A 22643-nucleotide genomic window follows, 5' to 3' on the forward strand; every position below is an offset into this window, starting at 1 on the left:
CCAGTGTTAAGTGTCCATAGTCTGTGATGATTTGGGGTGCAATGTTATCTGCTGGTGTTGGTCCATTGCATTTCATGCTTCCTTCTGCTGACCAGCTTTTTGAAGATGCTGATTCCATTTTCCAGCAGGATTTGGCACCAAAAGTTGGTTAAATGACCATAGTGTTGGTGTGCTTGACAGGCCAGCAAACTTGCCAGACCTGAACCCCATAGAGAATCTATGGGGGATTGTTAAGAGGAAAATGAGAAACAAAAGACCAAAAAATATAGATGAGCTGAAGGCAACTTTCAAAGAAACCTGGGCTTCCATACCACCTCAGCAGTACCACAAACTGATCACCTCCATGCTATGCCGAATTGAGGCAGTAATTAAAGCAAAAGGAGCCCCTACCAAGTATTGGTTACATGTACAGTAAATGAACATACTTACCAGAAGGCCAACAATTCACAATTTTTTTTATTTTTTATTGGTCTTATGATGTATTATAATTTGTTGAGATAGTGAATTGGTGGGTTTTTGTTAAATGTGAGCCAAAATTATCACAATTAAAAGAACCAAAGACTTAAACTACTTCATTCTGTGTGCACTGAATCACAATTTGAGTTGAATTACTGAAATAAATGAACTTTTCCACGACATTCTAATTTATTGAGATGCACCTCAAAAAATAATGGCAGTGCTTTTTTTTTTTTTTTACAAGTTTATAACCATTCTAATAGACCTTAAAGAGCTAAGTTTGCCATGGTTAATGATTTTAATGTTTAGATGTTGTTGTTGTATTGTGCATACAGTTGCTTTAAACAGAGAAATAAACAATTGCTTTGCTTATTTTCAATCTGTGCAAAAATATTTGTTCTTCTGTCCAAATGATTTCATATGGTCGAGTATAACAGTTGCCATACCTTTGTTGTCCAATGCAAAATAAATTTAACATAATAAAACAGTGTCTGATTTAATTACAGGCTGCAATAATAAAAATCATGAAGTTTGTGAACATCATGTATTCATTTAAGCTTTACTGCGGTCAAAAATATCAAAGGGATGGGGTGTAAAACCCCCTTACCGATGAATCAAACTGTAACATCAAAGGAAAGGACCAACCCTGGGATTTAGAGAATTCTATAGGCTCAGTCCTAAATTCAGTGTTGTACCTCCTTCTAACATTAGCCAAGAAACTGGTGAGACCTTCCCTGACATTAAAGGGATGGCATGGGTTATGGGTGGCTATATCACTCTCATCCTACCTGGTCTATGTGATCAGAAAAAAAAAAAAAAGGTAAGAGAGATATCCGGTTAGCCTCAATGGAATAGTGCTAAGTCCAGGAACCGGCACAACTGCTTTGGTGAGGCCTCACATTGTGATCAATAAAACAATCTACTTCATTTATAATTAATGATAACCTATACAAAACAGTAACAAATAATTTAAATGTTGGAAATTCTAGTTTATTTTACCTGTCTATCAGTTTATTATATATGTATAATAAAGAATAATCTGAATAAGTTATTATATGTCCTGGAAGCTGCGACTTCGCACCGTGGGAAGAACATGGGGAGGGAAATGGGTGGGAACTAGGGAGGAGGCTCAGGAGGAGGACGTATATCTGGGATGGGGGGACGATGGAGGGAGGAGCCAGGGAGGAGACAGGAAGAGCTTGGAGAAGGAGGAGTCCAGCTCGACCCAGGCCAAAGCCATGATGTTGAACAATTGTGGAGCCATTGAGGAAAGACAGCCAGCTCCAGGGCTTCAACCAATGACAGCGGAGCAGGTGGAGAAGGAGCCCGAGGTGGAGAGTCAACAAGCCAGGGGAACGCCGAGGATACTCATTTTCGAGAAGCAGGCACTGGAGGGGACATTCTAGGAGCATGCACTGGAAGACCAGATGCCCCATCAGGGCTGGACAACGTAACCAAGGGTGAAGGAGGGGTGGACGGGATTAGCAGAGATGACAGAGAAAAGAGAGGGGACAATTTGATCTCAAGTTCAGATTCCCAGTCTATTAGATCCCCCTCCCATTTTTGGGACCAACACGCTCCATACTCAGTATGCAACACAGGGGGTGAAGCTCTTCTCCCTGCTTACACCATCTGCAGCTTTTTCCCTTGTGGTGGGCTCTGTAGCTGGCCCTCGCACCTAGTCTGACGGTTTGGGCACTCCGATGGGGCGATGCTCCATTCAGTCACTCGGTATTGCACTGGCTCGCTGATTGCGCTGGGAATTGGCTCTCCATCATTGGTGGGCTCGGGCTTAAGCTCCACACAGTGAGGAGATGGTGGACTGGGCTCTGGGTCGGGAGTGGCAGAAGTTGGTGTTGGTTTGCCAGTACCCAGAACAGTCCCCCTGCTGTATTTCAGTTCTTCTGTCACACTACACAACTAGACAAGAAGCCAGAAACGAGGAGACAAGGAATTCACAAAATAAGAGTCTTTAATATTCCAAATGGGAAACACAGAGCACATGGAAGACATCCAAGGACTGACAAACACAAACTAAAAGTACTAGAGCTTATAATGACAGGATAATTGGGTAAAAACTAATTAACAGGGACACAGAACTCGTGCAGGGGAAACACAATATAATGAGTCTAGGGGCGTGACAATATACTTTTTAGTAGGTGCTCATATATTTTCAAAATATATTCTTTTGCTCTTAATTTCATATGTTATCCTCTCCATGGAGTGTACTTTAGAAGTAAATCTAACCAGTCATTTAAAACTGTGGATTCTTGCCTTCTCAAAAATGTTATTGTTTTAAAAGCTGTAATGATCAGTATTCTAAATAAATATAATTAATATTTACTAAATAGCATTAGTCCAATACCCAAAACTATAATTGGTACATTTATTACATTTGAATTCGTAAATTTTACCTGAATTACTTCTGTCCAATTTTATTAAATAATTTTCCAAGTATAAAATATATGAGTATAATGGGCTTAGAAGTTCACTGCAGCTTCTCCAACATGCTGAAAACAAATGATTATATTTGGAAGATATTTTTGGTGATGTAAATTATTGCATATTGATTTTCTATGCATATTCTTGCCAATATGGATACTGTGTTATTCTTATTTTCTTTTAAACTAATTTCCAATCTGCTGTTATTTTATCTATTTGAATTTCCCATTTTGTTTTAATATTATAAAAACCTGTAACCTTTGAATATATTACTTATTCAACCTATCAAGTTATCCACTCTATTAGTTTTACTAACTTTAATCATAAAACATAACAGAGGGTGAATATCACAATCTATCTAAAGTTTTTATTTTTAATCTCATCCTTTAAATAACTTCTTATTTGAAGATATTTGTGAAATAATTACCTAGACAATACATATTCTTTCCTTATACTCTCAGATGTCTCCATTTCATTATCTTAATAAATTTGATAGAATCTTTGCTCCCAGTCCCAAGTCCTATGCTAGCCAAAACCTTAAATACATTGTGGCGAGTGGGGCGGGGCCGAGAGGCGTGGGAACGAGGAGTGAGGCCAGGTGTAGTGATTGGAGATGAGCTACACCTGAGCCCCACCGCTAGTATCGAGTCCCACGTAGGAGATGGAAGGATATAAAATAATATCCCAGGCCTGGTCCTCTCTCGTCCTTCACGGTCGTCACTCCAGTTTTATATCCTTCCATCTCCTACGTGGGACTCGATACTAGCGGTGGGGCTCAGGTGTAGCTCATCTCCAATCACTACACCTGGCCTCACTCCTCGTTCCCACGCCTCTCGGCCCCGCCCCACTCGCCACATACATCATCTAATATATTTGGTGTAAAATCCGGATCTCTTGCTATTTTTCTCTTAAACAAACCATCTTGTAATCACTAATATTCATTACTTTGCAAATTCACAAAATGTACTGAAATGTACTACTTGCCTCAAGTGAACCAGTTTCCTTACATTTTCACTTTGATTTAATATCCACTTGCATCCAGCTCAAAATTGGCTTAATCTGGGCTGCATAATACTAATACTACAAATTCGGCAATGATAAACGCACAATTTCTCTATTCTTTTGTAAAACCTTCAGATTTACTCTTGGTTTCCCCTCAACCCAGATAAATTAGTAGTTGTATCATATCCTTTGTGTCACTTTGATTTATGACCCTGATTTATGGCTTGATTTATGGGGGTTGATTTATGAGTCCTGTCAACGTTGATTGACAGGTTGTCAATTGTCAAATGTGTACATGGTCATATCTATGAGTTGATTTATGGCTGTATGCAGTGGTTAAAGTGGGATTTGGCAGATGGGGGAACCTTCAAATTTTGTTTAGGTGAACAGGGAAAAATTTCTCGCCGTGGGACAACATATTGAGTATCGTGGTATAGAAATCATTTTTGGGACAAGAGTGTCACTGTGGCACCAAGTATCACAATACTTATTTACTTGATATGTTAATGGTTTGATTTTGTTTTGATTTGACAGACTGCCTTATTCTGTGTAATTACTATTCATGGACATTTTTGTCTCTTTCAATAGTGACAAGCTGGAGTGCTGGCCAACTACCTTGCAGTTAACCTTACTTTGTCAGAAGGTTATGATAGTTATGATAGTTTATTTTAATATCGTTTAAAATTTTGTTTTAAATTTCAGTTTAGTTTTAGTTGGTTTCATCAATGGTTTTGTTAGTTTTAGTTTATTTTTTATTTTGCAAATACATTTCTATATAGTTTTTATTTTATTCTATTTAGTTTTAGTTTTAGTAATTATATTATTTTAATAGTAATTATAGTTTAGCAGAGCTTCCAGTGAAGACCAAAACAAGTCATTTAATTTCATCAAAGTTTCATTTTTTGCACAGATTAGTTAACTCTTGTGCAGACATTTTAATAATAAAATAAAATAATGGTTTGAGATTGAACAAAAAATAAATAAATAAATAAATGTACCTTAAAAGTATAGAAGTAAAAACTATGAAAAATTCAGACAAACTTATTCATATTAAAGATTAAATTGTGTGTGTCTGTCTGTATGCGTGTGTGTGTGTTGTCCTGGTTTTCTCTAGTCAGCTAAACACAAAATATTAAGTTTAACTAAAAGTTCGCTTAACTTAATATATTATGTTGATTAAACATGCACAAAAGTTTGTACAACTTATTGACCTTTAAGTTGAGTAAACTAAAAAATCAGCTGAAGCTGGTTGCTTTAAAATGTTAAGTTGGCCCAACTTTTGATTTTTACAGTGTAGTCAACTAAACACAAAATAGGAGGTTTAACTAAAAGTTAGTTTAACTTAATATATTATGTTGATTAAACATGCACAAAAGTTTGTACAACTTATTGACCTTTAAGTTGAGTAAACCCCAAAATCTGCTAAAGCTGGTTGCCGTAAAATTTTAAGTTGGCCCAACTTATGATTTTTTTACAGTGTACATTGTGGGGAAATGTCTCTCCACGTGGATTATAATATTACTAGCAATGTTTTGTAAAAAACAAAGATAATAACAGCACATTTCAGCCTGTCAACCTTCTTGAAAATATGACATTTTTTTGTGTGTGTGTGTGTGTGTGTGTGTGCTTGACGGACTTGTTTTGCTGTTGCACACGCGTCTCACACGACTCAGTGCTCAAGTTAATTTTTCAACTTCTGTCTCATAACCTGTGTTATTTTCCATTTCACTGCCACAGATGCATCCTTTATGATCAGACGCTTAGGACTAACAATGTTAGCGACGTGTGGCGACAGGCATTTCCCTAAACAGCCACAGGCCAGATTTTCCGCCACAGTAAAGAGCTTATTAATAATAATAATAATAATAATAATAATATATTTTATTTGTAAAGCACTTTTCATAGTTAAAAACAATCCCAAAGTGCTACGCATAAACAAAATTAAAAACCGGAAAGAAAACTTAAAAAGTTAGCAAAAAGTAAAAAATGCTTGTTTAAAAAGAAAGGTTTTTAGTTCTTTCTTAAAAGAGTCTATGGCTTGAGGAGCCCTTAGGTTTTCTTGAAGGGAATTCCAAAGACGCAGTGCGGCTGAGCAGAAGGCTCGATCCCCCATAGTGCGGAGCTTAGTTCTGGATGGTTGAAGAAGGGCTTTGTTTCCAGAACGGAGGTTGCGTGAAGAGTTTTGTGTTGCGAGTAGTTCCTTTAAGTAGGGGGGTGCGTTTCCGTGGATGCATTGATGGGTAAGTAAGATGATTTTATAGTTAATCCTGTATGAGACAGGGAGCCAGTGGAGTGAGTGAAGGATGGGTGTGATATGGTCATATTTTCTTATCCTCATTAGGATCCTGGCAGCACTGTTCTGAATTTATTGTAATTTTTGTAGACTTTTGCTAGAAATCCCAAAAAGAAGAGCGTTGCTGTAGTCCAGCCTGGAGGATACAAAAGCATGGACAAGTTTTTCAGCATCTGATAGACCAAGTGTGGGACGGAGTTTAGCAATGTTCCTGAGATGATAGAAGGAGATCTTACACAGATGTTGTATTTGGGCGTCAAATGAGAGTTGAGCATCAAATCTTACTCCCAGGTTAGTTACTGTTGATGAAATTGGAATGTTTGACCAGAGAAGGTGATGTGCGTTATAGGTGATGACTGGATCTGGTGTGGTGTACCAACTAAAATAGCTTCTGTTTTGGAGCTATTTAGCTGTAGGAAGTTTGCCTTCATCCATGCCTCAAACTCCTCAAGACAGGAGCTCAGAGATGATAGAGTGGCTGTAGATGAAGTGAGGTGGGTTTTTATATATAGCTGAGTGTCATCGCCATAGCAATGAAATTATATTCCATGCCTTTTGATTATGTGGCCAAGGGGAAGAGTATAAATGGTGAACAGAATCGGGCTGAGAACCGACCCTTGCGGGACACCACAAGTGACTGTATGCGTCTGAGACTTTACACCTCCCAAGGAAACATACTCTGTTCTTCCAGACAGGTAGGACTGGAACCAGCTCAAAGCAGTGTCAGAGAGTCGGACAGAATGATGGAGACGCTGAAGGAGGATATTGTGATCAACCGTGTCAAAAGCTGCAGATAAATCCAGCAGAATGAGAAGCGATGGTGTGCCGGTATCAGCCGCCATCAACAGGTCATTTGTGACCCTGAACAGGGCTGTTCCAGAACTATGAGCGGAACGGAAACCGGACTGAAATTTTTCAAAAAGGGAGTTTGAATTTAGATGATCCTGAAGATGGGCAGCAACAACTTTTTCTAGAACTTTGGACAAGAATGGAAGGTTGGAAATAGGCCTGTAGTTTGCAAGAACTTCAGGGTCTGAAGTGGGGTTTTTTAGAAGGGGTTTGATGACAGCAGTTTTAAGAGCAGATGGAACATGACCAGTATGTAGAGAATGGTTGATGACTTTCGTTATTAAGGGACTTAGAGAGCTGATGTGTGTTTTCACCAAAGCTGTGGGAAAAGGGTCCAGCATACAGGTGTAAGCTTTCATCCTGCTGATGATATCCTCAACTTGTTGCTTAGAGATTTCAGGAAAACAACAGAGAGGCTGGAAAGTCCCAGGCTGTGGGTCGGAAGTGGGGACAGACAGAGCAGGAGTGCTGGAAAGGAGAGAGCGGATGGTCTCAACTTTTTTCCTGAAAAAGGTGATGAAACTGTTGCATTTCTCTTCTGATGTGTCATTGTGTGAAGTAGTTTGTGGCTTGATGAGATGATTTATTGTGGAGAAAAGCTGCTTGGAGTTTCCCTGATTTTCACTAATGATGTTTGAGTAGAACTGTGTCCGTGCTTTTTTTAGTGACATTGAGTAGGCCTTCTGATGTTCTTGATAGGCTATTTTGTGAACAGTAAGTCCAGTTTTTGAAACACGCCCCTCAAGTACACGCCCCGCTGTTTTCATTTTCCGTAGTTCCGGAGTGAACCAGGGGGATGTACGAGAGAAAGTGACTATTCGTGTTTTTTCAGGTGCATAGAGGTCCAAAATACTGCTCAGAGTGCTATTATAAAAGTCCACTGATTCATTTACAGATATGAAATTTGCTGATGGGATTTTCAGGAGGTCCAAAGCCAAAGTGTCTGGGTTGATATTTTTTATGTTTCTGAAATGGATTTGACGTTTTGGTTTGACGTAATGAGAAAAGTTCACCTCCATTGAGATGACTTTGTGATCGGACACTCCAAGATCATATACCAGTAGATTTTCAATGGGGGCAGAGTCAGTAATGACCAGGTCAAGTGTATGTCCTCTGTTGTGTGTTGGGACATCAACATGCTGTTTGAGATTTAGACCATCCAATAGCTGTAAAAAATCAACTGCTGGATGACAGGAGGGGGTGTCAAAATGAATGTTCAAATCTCCAAGTATAACAATGTTAGCAGATGTGGTACAGAATGAAGTGAGAAATTCATTTATCTCTGACATAAAAGCTGGATTTTGCTAAGGAGGCCAGTAAATGAGAACAATAGTCACAATGAGAGGTGGTTTACATCTGAAGGCAAGGCATTCAAAAGTGGACTGTTCAGGCAGAGACAGCGGGGTGAGTTTTAAGTCACTGCGATGTAGTACTGCTAGGCCACCACCACGACCCGAGTGGCGGGCTTTCTCCAAGTATTGATAACCAGGAGGACATGCTTCATTTAATGCAAAATATCCCTCTGGCTGATGCCAGGTCTCAGTAAGACACATGATATCAATATTCCTGTCCAATATGTGGCTGTGTATAAGACAAGATTTATTTGTGAGAGACTGTGTGTTAAACAGTTCTATTTTGATGTTTGATGGATTAGTGTACTGTAGAGAACGAAGTACACTGAAATCCACTCCACGTTTTATGTTCCGCGCCGTAGTGACGGGTCTTATGCAAGTAGACTTCCCAACGCTATTTGTTCCAGGTAGAGAGGCGTTTTGATGACGTAGATGCCGTGCGACAATGCGCTCGCTTGACCAAAGTGATGGAATGGAGTCACCGGATTGAGAGAAAACAAACTTTCTACGGCAGCTTCTATGGATGTAGCGGGGTCGGCTTTGAAGTTGAAGCTGTTTAATGGCTGGAATATATATTTAGGGCTCAAGCCTGGAGGGCGAGAGCCCTATTGTTTTCCTTAGGATTATTTATTAGGGCTCAAGCCTGGAGGGCGAGAGCCCTATTGTTTTCCTTAGGATTATTTGTTATTATTATTAGGGCTCAAGCCCGAAGGGGCGAAGAGCCCTATTGTTCTTCTAAGGATTATTCTTGTTATTAGGGCCCGAGCACCGAAGGTGTGAGGACCCTATTGTATCTGCTTCGTTTATTATTATTATTATTAGGGCCCGAGCACCGAGGTGCGAGGACCCTCTTGTATCTGCTTTGTTTTTTATTATTATTCTTCTTCTTCTTCTTCTTCTTCTTCTTCTCCCGAATGAATCGCATTTTTGAGGGCTTTAACATGCTCAAAAAGTCATGAAACTTTGCACACTCGTCAAACCTGGTGAAAATTTTCGTCTGATATAGGATTCAGAAGAGGGTGTGGCAAAATGGCTCGACAGCGCCACCTATACCAAGAAAATCAACAGCCTTCCAGCTATGTTTCACGTACATGCACGAAAATTGGCACACATATGTAACACACCAATACCTACAAAAAAGACTCTTGGAGCGAAATTCTAAACCCAACAGGAAGTCGGTTATTTTTAATATTATGAGCATATTTTGTGTAATTTTGGTCATTTCCATGTGTTGTATTTTAACGAACTCCTCCTAGAGAGTTCTTCAAATCAACACCAAATTTGGTATGCCTAATCTAAAGGCCTTTGCGATGTTAAATTGCGAAGATCCTGACTTTTCGTTGAAGGGCGTGTCCGTGGCGGCCTGGCGAATTTCGATGATTCGCCATGAAAAATGAAGTTGCTATAACTCACACATACAATGACCAATCTGCCCCAAACTTCACATGTTTGATGAGACTCCGAACCTGAACAGATTGACATGCCCATATTCAGTTATAGTCATAGCGCCACCTATTGGCAACAGGAAGTGACATATTTTACGCTGCGACGAACTACTCCTAGAAATTTTATGACATCAATGTCTTTTTTGTGGTCAGTCTAATCTAAAGGCCTGTGCGATGTTCAGTTGTGAAGATCTTGAGTTTTCGTTAAAAGGCTTGTTCATGGCGCCGCGACGAAGTTCGATGTCTCGCCATGCGAATAAAAGATGTTATAACTCAGGCATAAGATGTCCGATCTTCCCCAAACTTCACATGTGTGATAAGAGTCCTGGCCTGAACAGATCTTCAGGCCAATATTCCACCGGGTGTGGCAGAATGGCTCTATAGCGCCACCTATACACTTTCAACGGAGTGCGCCTCGAGCTATGTTTCACGTACATGTACAAAAATTGGTACACACATGTAACACTCCAATACCTACAAAAAAGTCTCTTGGTACGAAATCCGGATCCCAACAGGAAGTCGGTTATTTTGAATTTTCCCTTCAAAATTGCTGTTGTTTTTGCCATTTTCAGGGGTTGTACTTTAACGAACTCCTCCTAGAGATTTATTCAGATCAACACCAAACTTGGTCAGTGTAATCTAAAGCCCTTTGCAATAATAAATTGCGAAGGACTTGAGGTTTCGTTAAAGGGCGGGTCCATGGCGGCCTGACAAATTTCGATGTTTCGCCATGAAAAAGGAAGTTGATGTAACTCAGACATACAATGTCCAATCTGCCCCAAACTTCACATGTTGGATAAGACTCTTGACCTGAACAGATCTACATGCCAATATTCAGTTATAGTCATAGCGCCACCTATTGGCAACAGGAAGTTACATATTTTACACTGCGACAAACTACTCCTAGAAATTTTATGACATCAATGTCTTTTTTTGTGGTCAGTCTAATCTAAAGACCTGTGTGATGTTTAGTTGTGAAGATCTTGAGTTTTTGTTAAAAGGTGTGTCCATGGCGCCGTGATGAAGTTCAATGTCTCGCCATGGGAATAAAAGATGTTATAACTCAGGCATAAAATGTCCGATCTTGCCCAAACTTCACTTGTGTGATAAGGGTCCTGGCCTGAACAGATCTGAAGGCCAATATTCCATCGAGTGTGGCAAAATGGCTCAATAGCGCCACCTATACACTTTCAACGGAGTGCGTATACACTTTAAACGGAGTGCACCTTGAGCTATGTTTCACGTACATGTACAAAAATCGGTACACACATGTAACACACCAATATCTACGAAAAAGTCTCTTGGTACGAAGTCCGAATCCCAACAGGAAGTCAGTTATTTGGAATTTTCTCTGCAAAATTAGTGTTGTTTTGGCCATTTTCAGGGGTTAACGAACTCCTCCTAGATATTTATTCAGATCAACACCAAACTTGGTCAGTGTAATCTAAAGCCTTTTGCGATCTTAAATTGCGATGATCTTGAGGTTTCGTTAAAGGGCGTGTCCATGGCGGCCTGACAAATTTCATTGTTTCGCCATGAAATAGGATGTTGTTGTAACTCAGGCATAAAATGTCCAATCCTCCCCAAACCTCACATGTTCGATAAAAGTCCTGCCCTGAACACATCTGAAGGCCAATATTCCATTATAATGATAGCGCCACCTGTTGGCAACAGGAAGATTGGCACATATATGGAATAAACATTGATATATTCTACTTATATTTATGAGTTTAAATGCATATTTCTCACCGTTCACCTATTAACTAAAGCCACTCACTGCCGGTGAGCCCGGGTGCGAGGGCCCGTTCATCGCTGCTTGCAGCTTTAATTATTATTATTATTATTACGGTGCCAAATTAATCGCCTTTTTGAAGGCCTAAACATACTCAAAAAGTCAGGAAAATTTGCACACACCTCCGAACTGGCGAAAATTTACGTCTGATATGGGTTTCAGAAGTGGGCGTGGCAAAATGGCTCGATAGCGCCACCTATACACGTTCAGCGGTGTGCGCCTCAAGCTACGTTTCACGCACATGTATGAAAATCGGTACACACATGTAACACACCAAGACCTACAAAAAAGACTCTTGGAGCAAAATTCTAAACCCAACAGGAAGTCAGATATTTTTTATTTTATGAGCAAATTTTTTGACATTTTTGCCATTTCCATGCGTTGTATTTTAACGAACTCCTCCTAGAGATTAATTCAGATCAATACCAAATTTGGTATGCCTAATCTAAAGGCCTTTGCGATGTTAAATTGCGAAGATCTTGAGTTTTCGTTCAAGTTCGTGTCCGTGGCGGCCTGGCGAATTTCGATGATTCGCCATGAAAAATGAAGTTGCTATAACTCAGACATACAATGTCCAATCTGCCCCAAACTTCACATGTTTGATGAGACTCCCAAACTGAACAGATTGACATGCCCATATTCAGTTATAGTCATAGCGCCACCTATTGGCAACAGGAAGTGACATATTTTACGCTGCGAAGAACTACTCCTAGAAATTTTATGACATCAATGTATTTTTTGTGGTCAGTCTAATCTAAAGGCCAGTGCGATGTTAAGTTGTGAAGATCTTGAGTTTCCGTTAAAGGGCGTGTCCATGGCGCCGTCACGAAGTTCGATGTCTCGCCATGGGAATAAAAGATGTTATAACTCAGGCATAAAATGTCCGATCTTCCCCATACTGCACATGTGTGATAAGAGTCCTGGCCTGAACACATCGGAAGGCTAAAATTCCATCAGGTGTGGCAGAATGGCTCGATAGCGCCACCTATACACTTTCAACAGAGTGTGCCTCGAGCTATGTTTCACGTACATGTACAAAAATTGGTATACACATGTAACACACCAATACATACAAAAAAGTCTCTTGGTACGAAATCCGAATCCCAACAGGAAGTCGGTTATTTAGAATGTTCTCTGCGAAATTGGCGTTGTTTTTGCCATTTTCAGGGGTTGTACTTTAACGAACTCCTCCTAGAGATTTATTCAGATCAACACCAAACCCGGTCAGTGTAATCTTAAGCCCTTTGCGATGTTAAATTGCAAAGATCTTTAGATTTCGTTAAAGGGCGTGTCCATGGCGGCCTGACAAATTTCGATGTTTCGCCATGAAAAAGGAAGTTGCTGTAACTCAGACATACAATGTCCAATCTGCCCCAAACTTCACATGTTAGATAAAACTTCTGCCCTTAACAGATCTACATGTCCACATTCAGTTATAGTCATAGCGCCACCTATTGGTAACAGGAAGTGACATGTTTTACGCTGCGACAAACTACTCCTATAATTTTTTTGAGATTAACATATATTCTGTTGTCAGGCTAATCTAAAGGCCTGTGCAATGTTAAATTTTGGAGATCTTGAGTTTTTGTTAAAGAGCGTTTCCATGGCGCCATGACAAAATTTGATGTCTTGCCACAGCAAGAGAAGTTGTTGTAACTCAAGCATAAAATGTTCAATCTTCCCCAAACTTCACATGTTTGATAAGAGTCCTGGCCTGAACACATCTGAAGGCCAATATTACATTATAATGATAGCGCCACCTGCTGGCAACGGTAAGGTTGGCACATATATGGGATATACTTTGACATATTCCACTTATATTTATGACATAAAATGCATATTTCTCACCGTTCACCTTTTTACTAAAGCAACTCGCTGTTGGTGAGCCCGGGTGCGAGGGCCCGTTCATCGCTGCTTGCAGCTTTAATTATTATTATTATTTTTATTTTTTATTAAACCTTCCGGGGTGTTTTGGGGGCCTTAACATGCTCAAAAACTCTTGAAAATTGGCACACACATTGGAATCTGCGGCCATCAGGACGCCGCAGAGGCTGGGACCCGGGCGTGGCACAGGGGCTCTACAGCGCCCCCTGGAAGACAGTCAGAATTCTTGAACCATAGCTCACACACACTTGCATGTATTTATATCAAACTCGGTACACTTATAGATCTCATTGAGCCGAACAACTTTCACACTTTATGTCATAGGCTCCGCCCAACAGGAAGTCAGCTATTCAGGGCTGTTTAAAAAAAGCATGCTCTGGAATTTGAAATACTCCTCTGAGGTTTTCAACCCGTTCGCCACGAAACTCGGTGAACATGATCTCAAGACATTGAGGATGAAAAATTGCGAGGGGATTTTTGATATCTCGAACGGTTTGCCCGTGGCGAGGCATGGAACTTATGGCGAGAAATGAGAAACAGGAAATGTCTAATAACATCCACATACATTTCCTGAATTTGATCAAACTTCATGGGTTTGTTCGTTGTATGATACCGATTGTATATATGTGGCTATTAAGAGTCAACGTTATAGCGCCACCAACTGGCAGCAGGAAGTGTGTCATTTTCCAAATGCTTTGAATTCAGCATCTTATTTTTACTCGATTTACTTAAAACTTCATCAGAATAATGACAAAACACGGCTGATGTAAATCTGTTGTGGGGATATTGATATCTGATATAGTGTTGCCATGGCAACGTGTCAAACTTGAATGTTCTGTTATGGTGAGTTTGAGGCAGACAACAAGCTCAGATTTACATGAAACTCAAAACACATATCAGTATTAGTGATAGCTAGACAATGGCAAAAGCTTTTAAAAGGGCGTGAAGGAGGCACTCTATAGCGCCACCTTTTGTCAAAAGTGGGGGGGTTAGTTTTAGCTACAGACACCAAACTTGGTACATAAATTGTTCTTTTCAAGACGGACAACTTTCTAATTCACAGTCATCAGCTACGATCAACAGGAAGTCGGCTATTTTGATTTGAATGTGTATTTTTGAGATTTTACAGTTGTGAATCAATGAATACTCCTCACAGGGGAAGTACACTATACACACCAAACGTTGTCTACATGAAGAAAAAACATCGAGGAACTTAAATTGCGAACAGATTTTGGTTAGCTTGAACGGTTTTGTCGTGGTGATTTTTTGAAATGACAGTAAAAAGTGAAACATTAATCATCTTGTATTTTTAAATTGCAGCTTCCAAACCTTTAAAAAACATTTTTAATTTAGAAAACCAGTGATTCTGAGGAAATATGCATAGTTTCATGACTTTACAGCACTGTATGATTAAAAGAAAATTAAAAAACTGTCAGACATCTGATCTCACTCTGTCACTCTGTGTGCTGACTCTGTGTGTGTGTGTGAGTGTGAGTGGGGGAGGGGTGTGAGCTGAGTGGCAGACAGACAGAGAGAGAGAGAGAGAGAGAGAGAGAGAGACTTAAACATCTCTTTAATCACCAGAAAAAAAACTGTATTTTAAATAGTTATTTTTTTGTTGTTGTTGCTAATTGTGCTGTTATCATTACATCTTAAGAAATATCTTAGGCCTTATCCTTTTCTGACAGTTTCAGGGATTAAAAAAAATCCTAAAAAACCTTATTTGTGCTGCAAATAATAATTTCAAACTCATTTGATACTGACCTCTGTCACCCTGTGACATGACATTTATTTGAATTTACATAATCTCAAGGATGTAACAGTAAAACTGTTCAGCTCACAGATGAAGACTAAGCTTTAATGCAAGCAGAACTATTTCACAAATGCTTATAGGTTAATGAAATCATAACAAAACACTTTTAAATTATTTAAGGATTTGGTAACACTTTAAAATAATGTCTCAATTGTTAACATTAGTAAATGCATTGGTAACACTTCACAATAGCTGCAATTCTTAGCTAAGCATTAGTAAATAGTCAGTTCATGCTTTATATAGCTTTCTCCCAAAATTAATATTTTAGTAAGCATTTTATAAATACAGCTATAATTAAATTGTTCATGGTTTATATGCACATTTATTTTGAGGAGATTAAAGGCTGTAATCTCCCTAAAAAAAAATGTAAAATAAAAAATAAAATAAATAAAATAAACAAACACAGAACTCATAAATATTTATTTCAAGATGCAATAAAAGAAAACTGTACACTTGAATTTATATATATATATATATATATATATATATATATATATATATATATATATATATATATATATATATATATATATATATATATATACACACACAATTGCATAAGTTTATATTTAAAAATGTTTAGCAAGTGTACAGCTAATAATAATAATAATGCATTTTATTTAGTTTTAGCTACAGACACCAAACTCGGTACTTAAATTGTTCTTATCAAGACGGACAACTTTCTAATTCACAGTCATAAGCTACGATCAACAGGAAGTCAGCTATTTTGATTTGAATGTGTATTTTTGAGATTTTACAGTTGTGAATTAATGCATACTCCTCACATGGGAAGTACACTATACACACCAAACTTTGACTACATGAAGAAACAACATCGAGGAACTTAAATTGCGAACGGATTTTGGTTAGCTTGAACGGTTTTGACGTGGTGATTTTTTGAAATGACAGTAAGAAGGGAAACATTAATTGTATTGTATGTCTAAATTGCAGCTTCCAAACACTTCAAGGCATGTTTTCATACAGAGATCAAATCATTATGAGGAAATATGCATAGTTTCATGACTTTACAACACTGTATGGATAAAAGAAAAGAAAAAACTGTCAGACTTCTCAACTGACATGATCTCACTCTGGCCACTCCGTCTGTGTGAGGAAAGGGAGGGGGAGAGGGAGGGGGAGTGTGAGTGTGAGGGGGTTGGTGACTGTGAATCTTTGGTGACTGACAGTGTGTGTGGATTGTAGGGAGGGGCTGTCTGGCAGAGAGAGAGAGAGAGAGAGAGAGAGAGAGAGAGACCTAATCATTCCTTTAATAATCAGGAAAAAAAATCTATATTTTAAATTGTTATTGTTTTTGTTGTTGCTAATGGTGGTGTTTTTTTCCTTTCATTACAGGTTAAGAAATCTCTTAGGCCTTATCCTTTTCTGACAGTTTTTGGGATTTAAAAACATCCTAAGAAGCCTTATTTGTGCTGCAAATTATAATTTCAAACTCATTTGATACTGACCTATGACAACCTGTGACGTGACATGACATTTATTAATCTCATGGATGTAACAGTAAAACTCTTCAACTGACAGATTAAGCTGCAATGCAAGCAAAACTATTTCACAAATGCTTATAGGTCATTAAAATCATTACAAAACACTAATAAATTATTAAAGGGTTTGGTAACACTGTATAATAATGTCTAATTTGTTAACATTAGTAAATGCATTGGTAACACTTTATAATAACTGCACTCATTAGCTAAGCATTAGTAAATAGTTCATGATTATAAAGCCTTTTCCCTTAATAATAGTCATTATTAAGCAGGAATACATCTCTAATTACATTGTTCTTGGTTTAAAAGCACATATATTACAAAGGAGATTAAAGTTTCAGTTGTCTTATAAAATAAATCAATAAACACAACCCAGTTTGATTCAGAATTCAGAAATATTTATTTCAAGATGCAATAAAAGGAAACTGTACACTTGAAAAGGTTTTGAGCGATTCTTGAAGGACTAGCATCACCTTCACTTGTACGATGGTTTGAGGAATATATCTTCCAGATAGTACCGCCGCTCCCTATATGCAGAGTATGCAGTCTTCGTAGAGCACCAACTCCCAGAGGGGGCACCAGTTGCTCAAAAAAAACAAAACAAATATGTGCCATTCTCCCATCCGCGTTCGCGACCACTCAATAGCATTTGAGAAGAAAGACTTGTAGTCACAAAACAATTGTAATGTGTTCATATAGGTGTCAGCTACAATGCACACCTTATACATTTTTTATACATTTTAAAATAAAGTGTTACTAAAGTTATATATATTGTTCTGTGTATGTGATTTCAAAGTCTAGATTGGTCGGATTAACCCTTTAACTGCCACATCCCTTAAAACTTGATTGTCAGAGGGTTACTGTAAATGCTTATGCCCGCTGGGCACAGTTTTCCCGATGCCACCAGGGTGGCGTTGCACTGATGGCTTGAGCCCGACATCGCTGCTTGCAGCTATATTTAGGGCTCAAGCCCAAAGGGCGAGAGGCCTATTGTTTTCCTTAGGATTATTTTTTATTATTATTATTATTATTATTATTATTTTTTTCCAACGTCTCGGGGGCTTTTGGGGCCCTTAACGTGCTTAAAAAGTCTTGAAAATTGGCACACAGATTGGAACCTGCGGCCATTAGGGCCGGGCAGAGACTGATACACAGGCGTGGCACAGGGGCTCTACAGCGCCCCCTGGAATATGGAGGGCCATATATCATACATTCTTGCTCGTAGACGTATGAAACTCGGTACACATATAAATCTCATCAATCCAAACAACTTTTGTATTGCATATCATAGGCTCCGCCCAACAGGAAGTTGGCTATTTAGGGTTTAGTATTCAAATTTTTCGTCAAAGTTGTGGGGGCTTTTGGGGTCCTTAACATACTCAAAAACTCTTGAAAATTTGCGCACACTTTGGAATCTGTGGCCTTTAGGAGCCTGCAGAGGCTGGGACCCGGGCGTGGCACAGGGGCTCTACGGCGCCCCCTGGAACACAGTCAGAAATGTTGATGTATAGCTCACACATACTTGCACATATTCATATGAAACTCAGTACACATATAGATCTCATCGTGCCGAACAACTTTCGTATTGCATGTCATAGGCTCCACCCAACAGGAAGTCAGCTATTTAGAGTTATGTAAAAAGCGCATGCTCTGGAATTTGAAATACTTGTCATAGGTTTTTTTCTCGATTGCCGCCAAACTCGGTCAACATGATCTCAAGACACTGGGGATGAAAAATTGCCAGGGGATTTTTGATATCTCGAACGGTTTGCTCGTGGCGAGGCGTTGAAATTATGGCGAGAAATGAGAAACAGGAAGTGTCTAATATCGTCCACATACATTTCCTGATTTTAATCAAACTTCATCAGATTATTCGTTGTATGATGTCGATCGCATATATGTGACTATTAGGAGTCAAAGTTATAGCGCCACCAACTGGCAGAAGGAAGTGTGTCATTTTCAAAATGATTTGAATTCAGCATCTTATTATTACTCGATTTGCTTCAAACTTCATCAGAATAATGTTAAAACACAGCCGATATAAATCTGCAAGGGGGATATTGATATCTAAAAAATTGTTGGCGTGGCAACATGTCAAACTGGAATACTTCTCAGGTGATTTTGAGGCAAATAACATACTTAGAATTTCACAAAACTCTGAACACACATCAGTATTTCTGATAGGAACTTAAATTGTGAATGGATTTTGGATAGCTTGAATGGTTTTGCCGTGGTGATTTTTTTAAATGACCTTACAAAGGGAATCATTATTGTATTTTTAAAATGCAGCTTCCAAACACGTCAAAGAATTTTTTCATACAGATGAAAAAGTCATTCTGAGGAAATATGCATAGTTTCACGACTTAACAACACTGTATGGATAACAGAAAACTAAAAAACTGTCAGACATCTCATCTCACTCTGTCCCTCAGTTTGAGTATATGTGCTTCAGACTTCCATTGTCTGAGAGAAATTGCGCCCCTACAGGTGCAATTACCGGACTTTTACTTTCACTTTTAAATCGGTTAAAAATACAAATAAATACTTAGATTTAATTCACACTGACAAGCTAAACCAACATATCTGATTATTACCGGTTCAGGGCTCATGGATAAATTATTTCTGGCCAGAGATACGTGAGAAATAGGAGAGATGAATCACCGCTGTGATCACGAGCCTCTGGAGTAAAGAGCTCAGAAAAAAACGAATTTATTCCTGTTTTAAAGCTTTTAAAAATAAATTATTACAGCGATATCACACAATCAACCAATTAGAACACACCAAGAGCTAAATTAAGATGTTTTTGAACTGTTTGTGTGAAAATGAAATATTTGCAGCTGCCTATCTGAAATCACCGCCTCCGATCAGCGCGTACAGTATCGAGCTCAAAACAAACGAATATATATTCTGGTTTAAGAGCTTTTTTAAATAAAATATTACCACAAATGCACACAATAAACCCATTGTAACACTACAAGAGCTAAATGCAGGTGTTTGTGACCTGTTTAAGTGTGCAAGACTATTTGAAAGCGCGACTGGCAAAATAACATATCTCTCGAGCTGCAGGATTCTGGCTTTCGTCGTACGAACGAACACATCACGGACAAGATTATTTCAAAATACATAATAGCTTGGCGAATATAAACGAAAACAGCCACGTGAACATAAACTGGATCTACTGGATTTGAAAATTAAAGTGACCACATTTACCACTTGCTACTGTCTTCAATTTTAATCTATATAAAAAAGGAAACTCATTCGACTTGGCTGCTTTTTTAATGTGTGCGTACTTATTTATTTACCTTTTTATACATTTTGTATAATTTCATAGTATGTGTATTACAATTATAAAAACAAAAATAAATTTAGCCACTCACATAGAAATAGCTTAGGCCTTAACCTTTTTCTGACAGTTTTAGGGATTTTTAAAAATCCTAAAAAAAAACTTATTTGTGCTGCAAATAATAATTTCAAACTCATTTGATACTGACCTATGACATCCTGTGACATTATATTTATTTTAACTTACATAATCTCATGGATGTAACAGTAAATCTGTTCAGCTCACAGATCAAGACTAAGCTGTAATACAAGCAGAATTTTCACAAATGCTTATGAGTCATTTAAGGATTTGATAACTGTAAAATAATGTCTAATTTGTTAACATTAGCAAATGCATTGATAACACTTTATAATAACTGCACTCATTATTAAATAGTCAGTTCATGCTTTATAAAGCCTTGTCCCAATATTAATAGTCAGTAGTAAGCAGTTTATAAATACAGCTATAAATAGCTTGTCCTTGGTTTATAAGCACATTTATTAAAAATGAGAGTAAGTTATCTTCCTATGAAAAATAAAAGATAAAAATAAACAAACAACAACACAGATTGATACAGAACTCAGAAATTATATTGTGGATTTATGATAAAATCAGCCTGTAAATGAATTCATACTCCTCCTCATACTACTCCATACTCCTTTTTCAACATTATGCCAATATACTGAGATGTTAAATTGTGAATGGGTTTAGGATAGCTTAAATGGTGTTGCCATAGAGATTTATTAAAGTAACATAAAAAAATACAATAGTTATTTTACTATATCTTTACAATTTTTCATTCTAACTCTTCATATTTTTTTATATAAGTAGAAGTCCTCATTTGAAGGAAGCACAGTAAGTTTCATAGCTTTATCATTTTCAAGAGCCAGCATAAAATTTAAACTATCATAACTTATAAATCAAGCTTGCAATTCTTAGTACCTATAATGGCCACCAGAGGGAGCTATAGGATTACTTTTAAATAATTATTGTAGAAACGAGTATGATTTAAATCATTTATAGAAATCTTTCAAATAAAATAATATGTATTTTAGGAATTTTACTGATAAAATGACCCTCACTTAATTAGAATAACAAGCTGAAGTATTGTGAACTGTATATTAAGAATAATTCTTTATAGGCTTTATGGACAGATACGTTTTGAGTGACTCTTGAAGGATCAGCACCACATCCTCTTTTACCACTGTTTAAAGAATTAATCTTACAGAACAGGTGTGAATGAATTTTGGATAGCTTGAATGGTTTTGTCGTGGTGATTTTTTGAAATAATAGTAAAAAAGGAACCAGTAAATGTCTTTTTATTTTTTTAAAGTGCAGCTTCTAAACACTTCAAAAAAAAATTTACACATAAAAGACAAGTCATTCTGAGCAAATATGCATAGTTTCATGACTATACAACACTATATGGATGATAGAAAATTAAAAAACTATCATACATCTGATGTCACTCAGTCCCACTGTCACTGTGGGTAGTGTGTGTGTGTGTGTGTGTGTGTGTGTGTGTGTGTGTGTGTGTGTGTGTGTGTGTGTGTGTGTGTGTTAAGTGAATTAGGTGTGAAACTATCAGGGAGCATTTAGTCTCCAGCGCCAACATTTTACAGAACTGCCACTTTCCTTGAGTCTCAGAATTACAATGTGTCAGGTTCTGAGAGATCTAAGATTCCAAAAAATTATTTAATTAGAATACTATGAAGTATTGTGAAATACTATATATTAAGACTTTATATATAGGCTTAATTAACAGATTAGAGTGACTCGTGAAGGACCAGCACCACCTCCTCTTGTCCGATGGTTTGAGGAATATATCTTCCAGAATCCGGGATTAAGATTTAGGAGCTCATTTTTATTCCACCTCCTTTCCTGAAAGTCTGTCTTGCAGAATTGACTAAAAATTAATCTTCACATTTATTCCTAATTATTTTGCAATTCTTTTTGTCAGTTCTTCTTGACCTGTTTTTCTCTTCCAGCTTTCCTGGACTATTGTATAGCACTCATAAATGATTAAATAAAAAATAATGGTAGTTATTAAGATTGATATGGTTTGGAATTGGTAAAATGTGCTTGGAAAAAAATCACAATAAAACAATGTTTTAATGTTTAATTTGGAATATTAACTGACATGAATGAATGCTATATAAATATTGTTCATGTTAACATAATGTTTATAAATGAAATCTTATTGTAAAGTGTTACTAAAGTTATATATATATATATATTGTTCTGTGAATGTGATTTTAAAGTCTAGATGATTCGGATTAACCCTTTAACTGCCATATCATTTAAAACCTCACTGCCAGAGGGATATTGTGAATGCATGTGCCCGCTGGGCACAGTTTACCTGATGCCACCGGGGTGGCGATGGCATTGGTGGCTTGAGCCCGCCATCGCTGCTTGCAGCTATATTTAGGGCTCAAGCCCAAAGGGCGAGAGGCCTATTGTTTTCCTTAGGATTATTTTTTATTATTATTAT

The sequence above is a fragment of the Carassius gibelio genome, chromosome A6 (assembly GCF_023724105.1).
Source record: "Carassius gibelio isolate Cgi1373 ecotype wild population from Czech Republic chromosome A6, carGib1.2-hapl.c, whole genome shotgun sequence".
NCBI lineage: Eukaryota > Metazoa > Chordata > Actinopteri > Cypriniformes > Cyprinidae > Carassius > Carassius gibelio.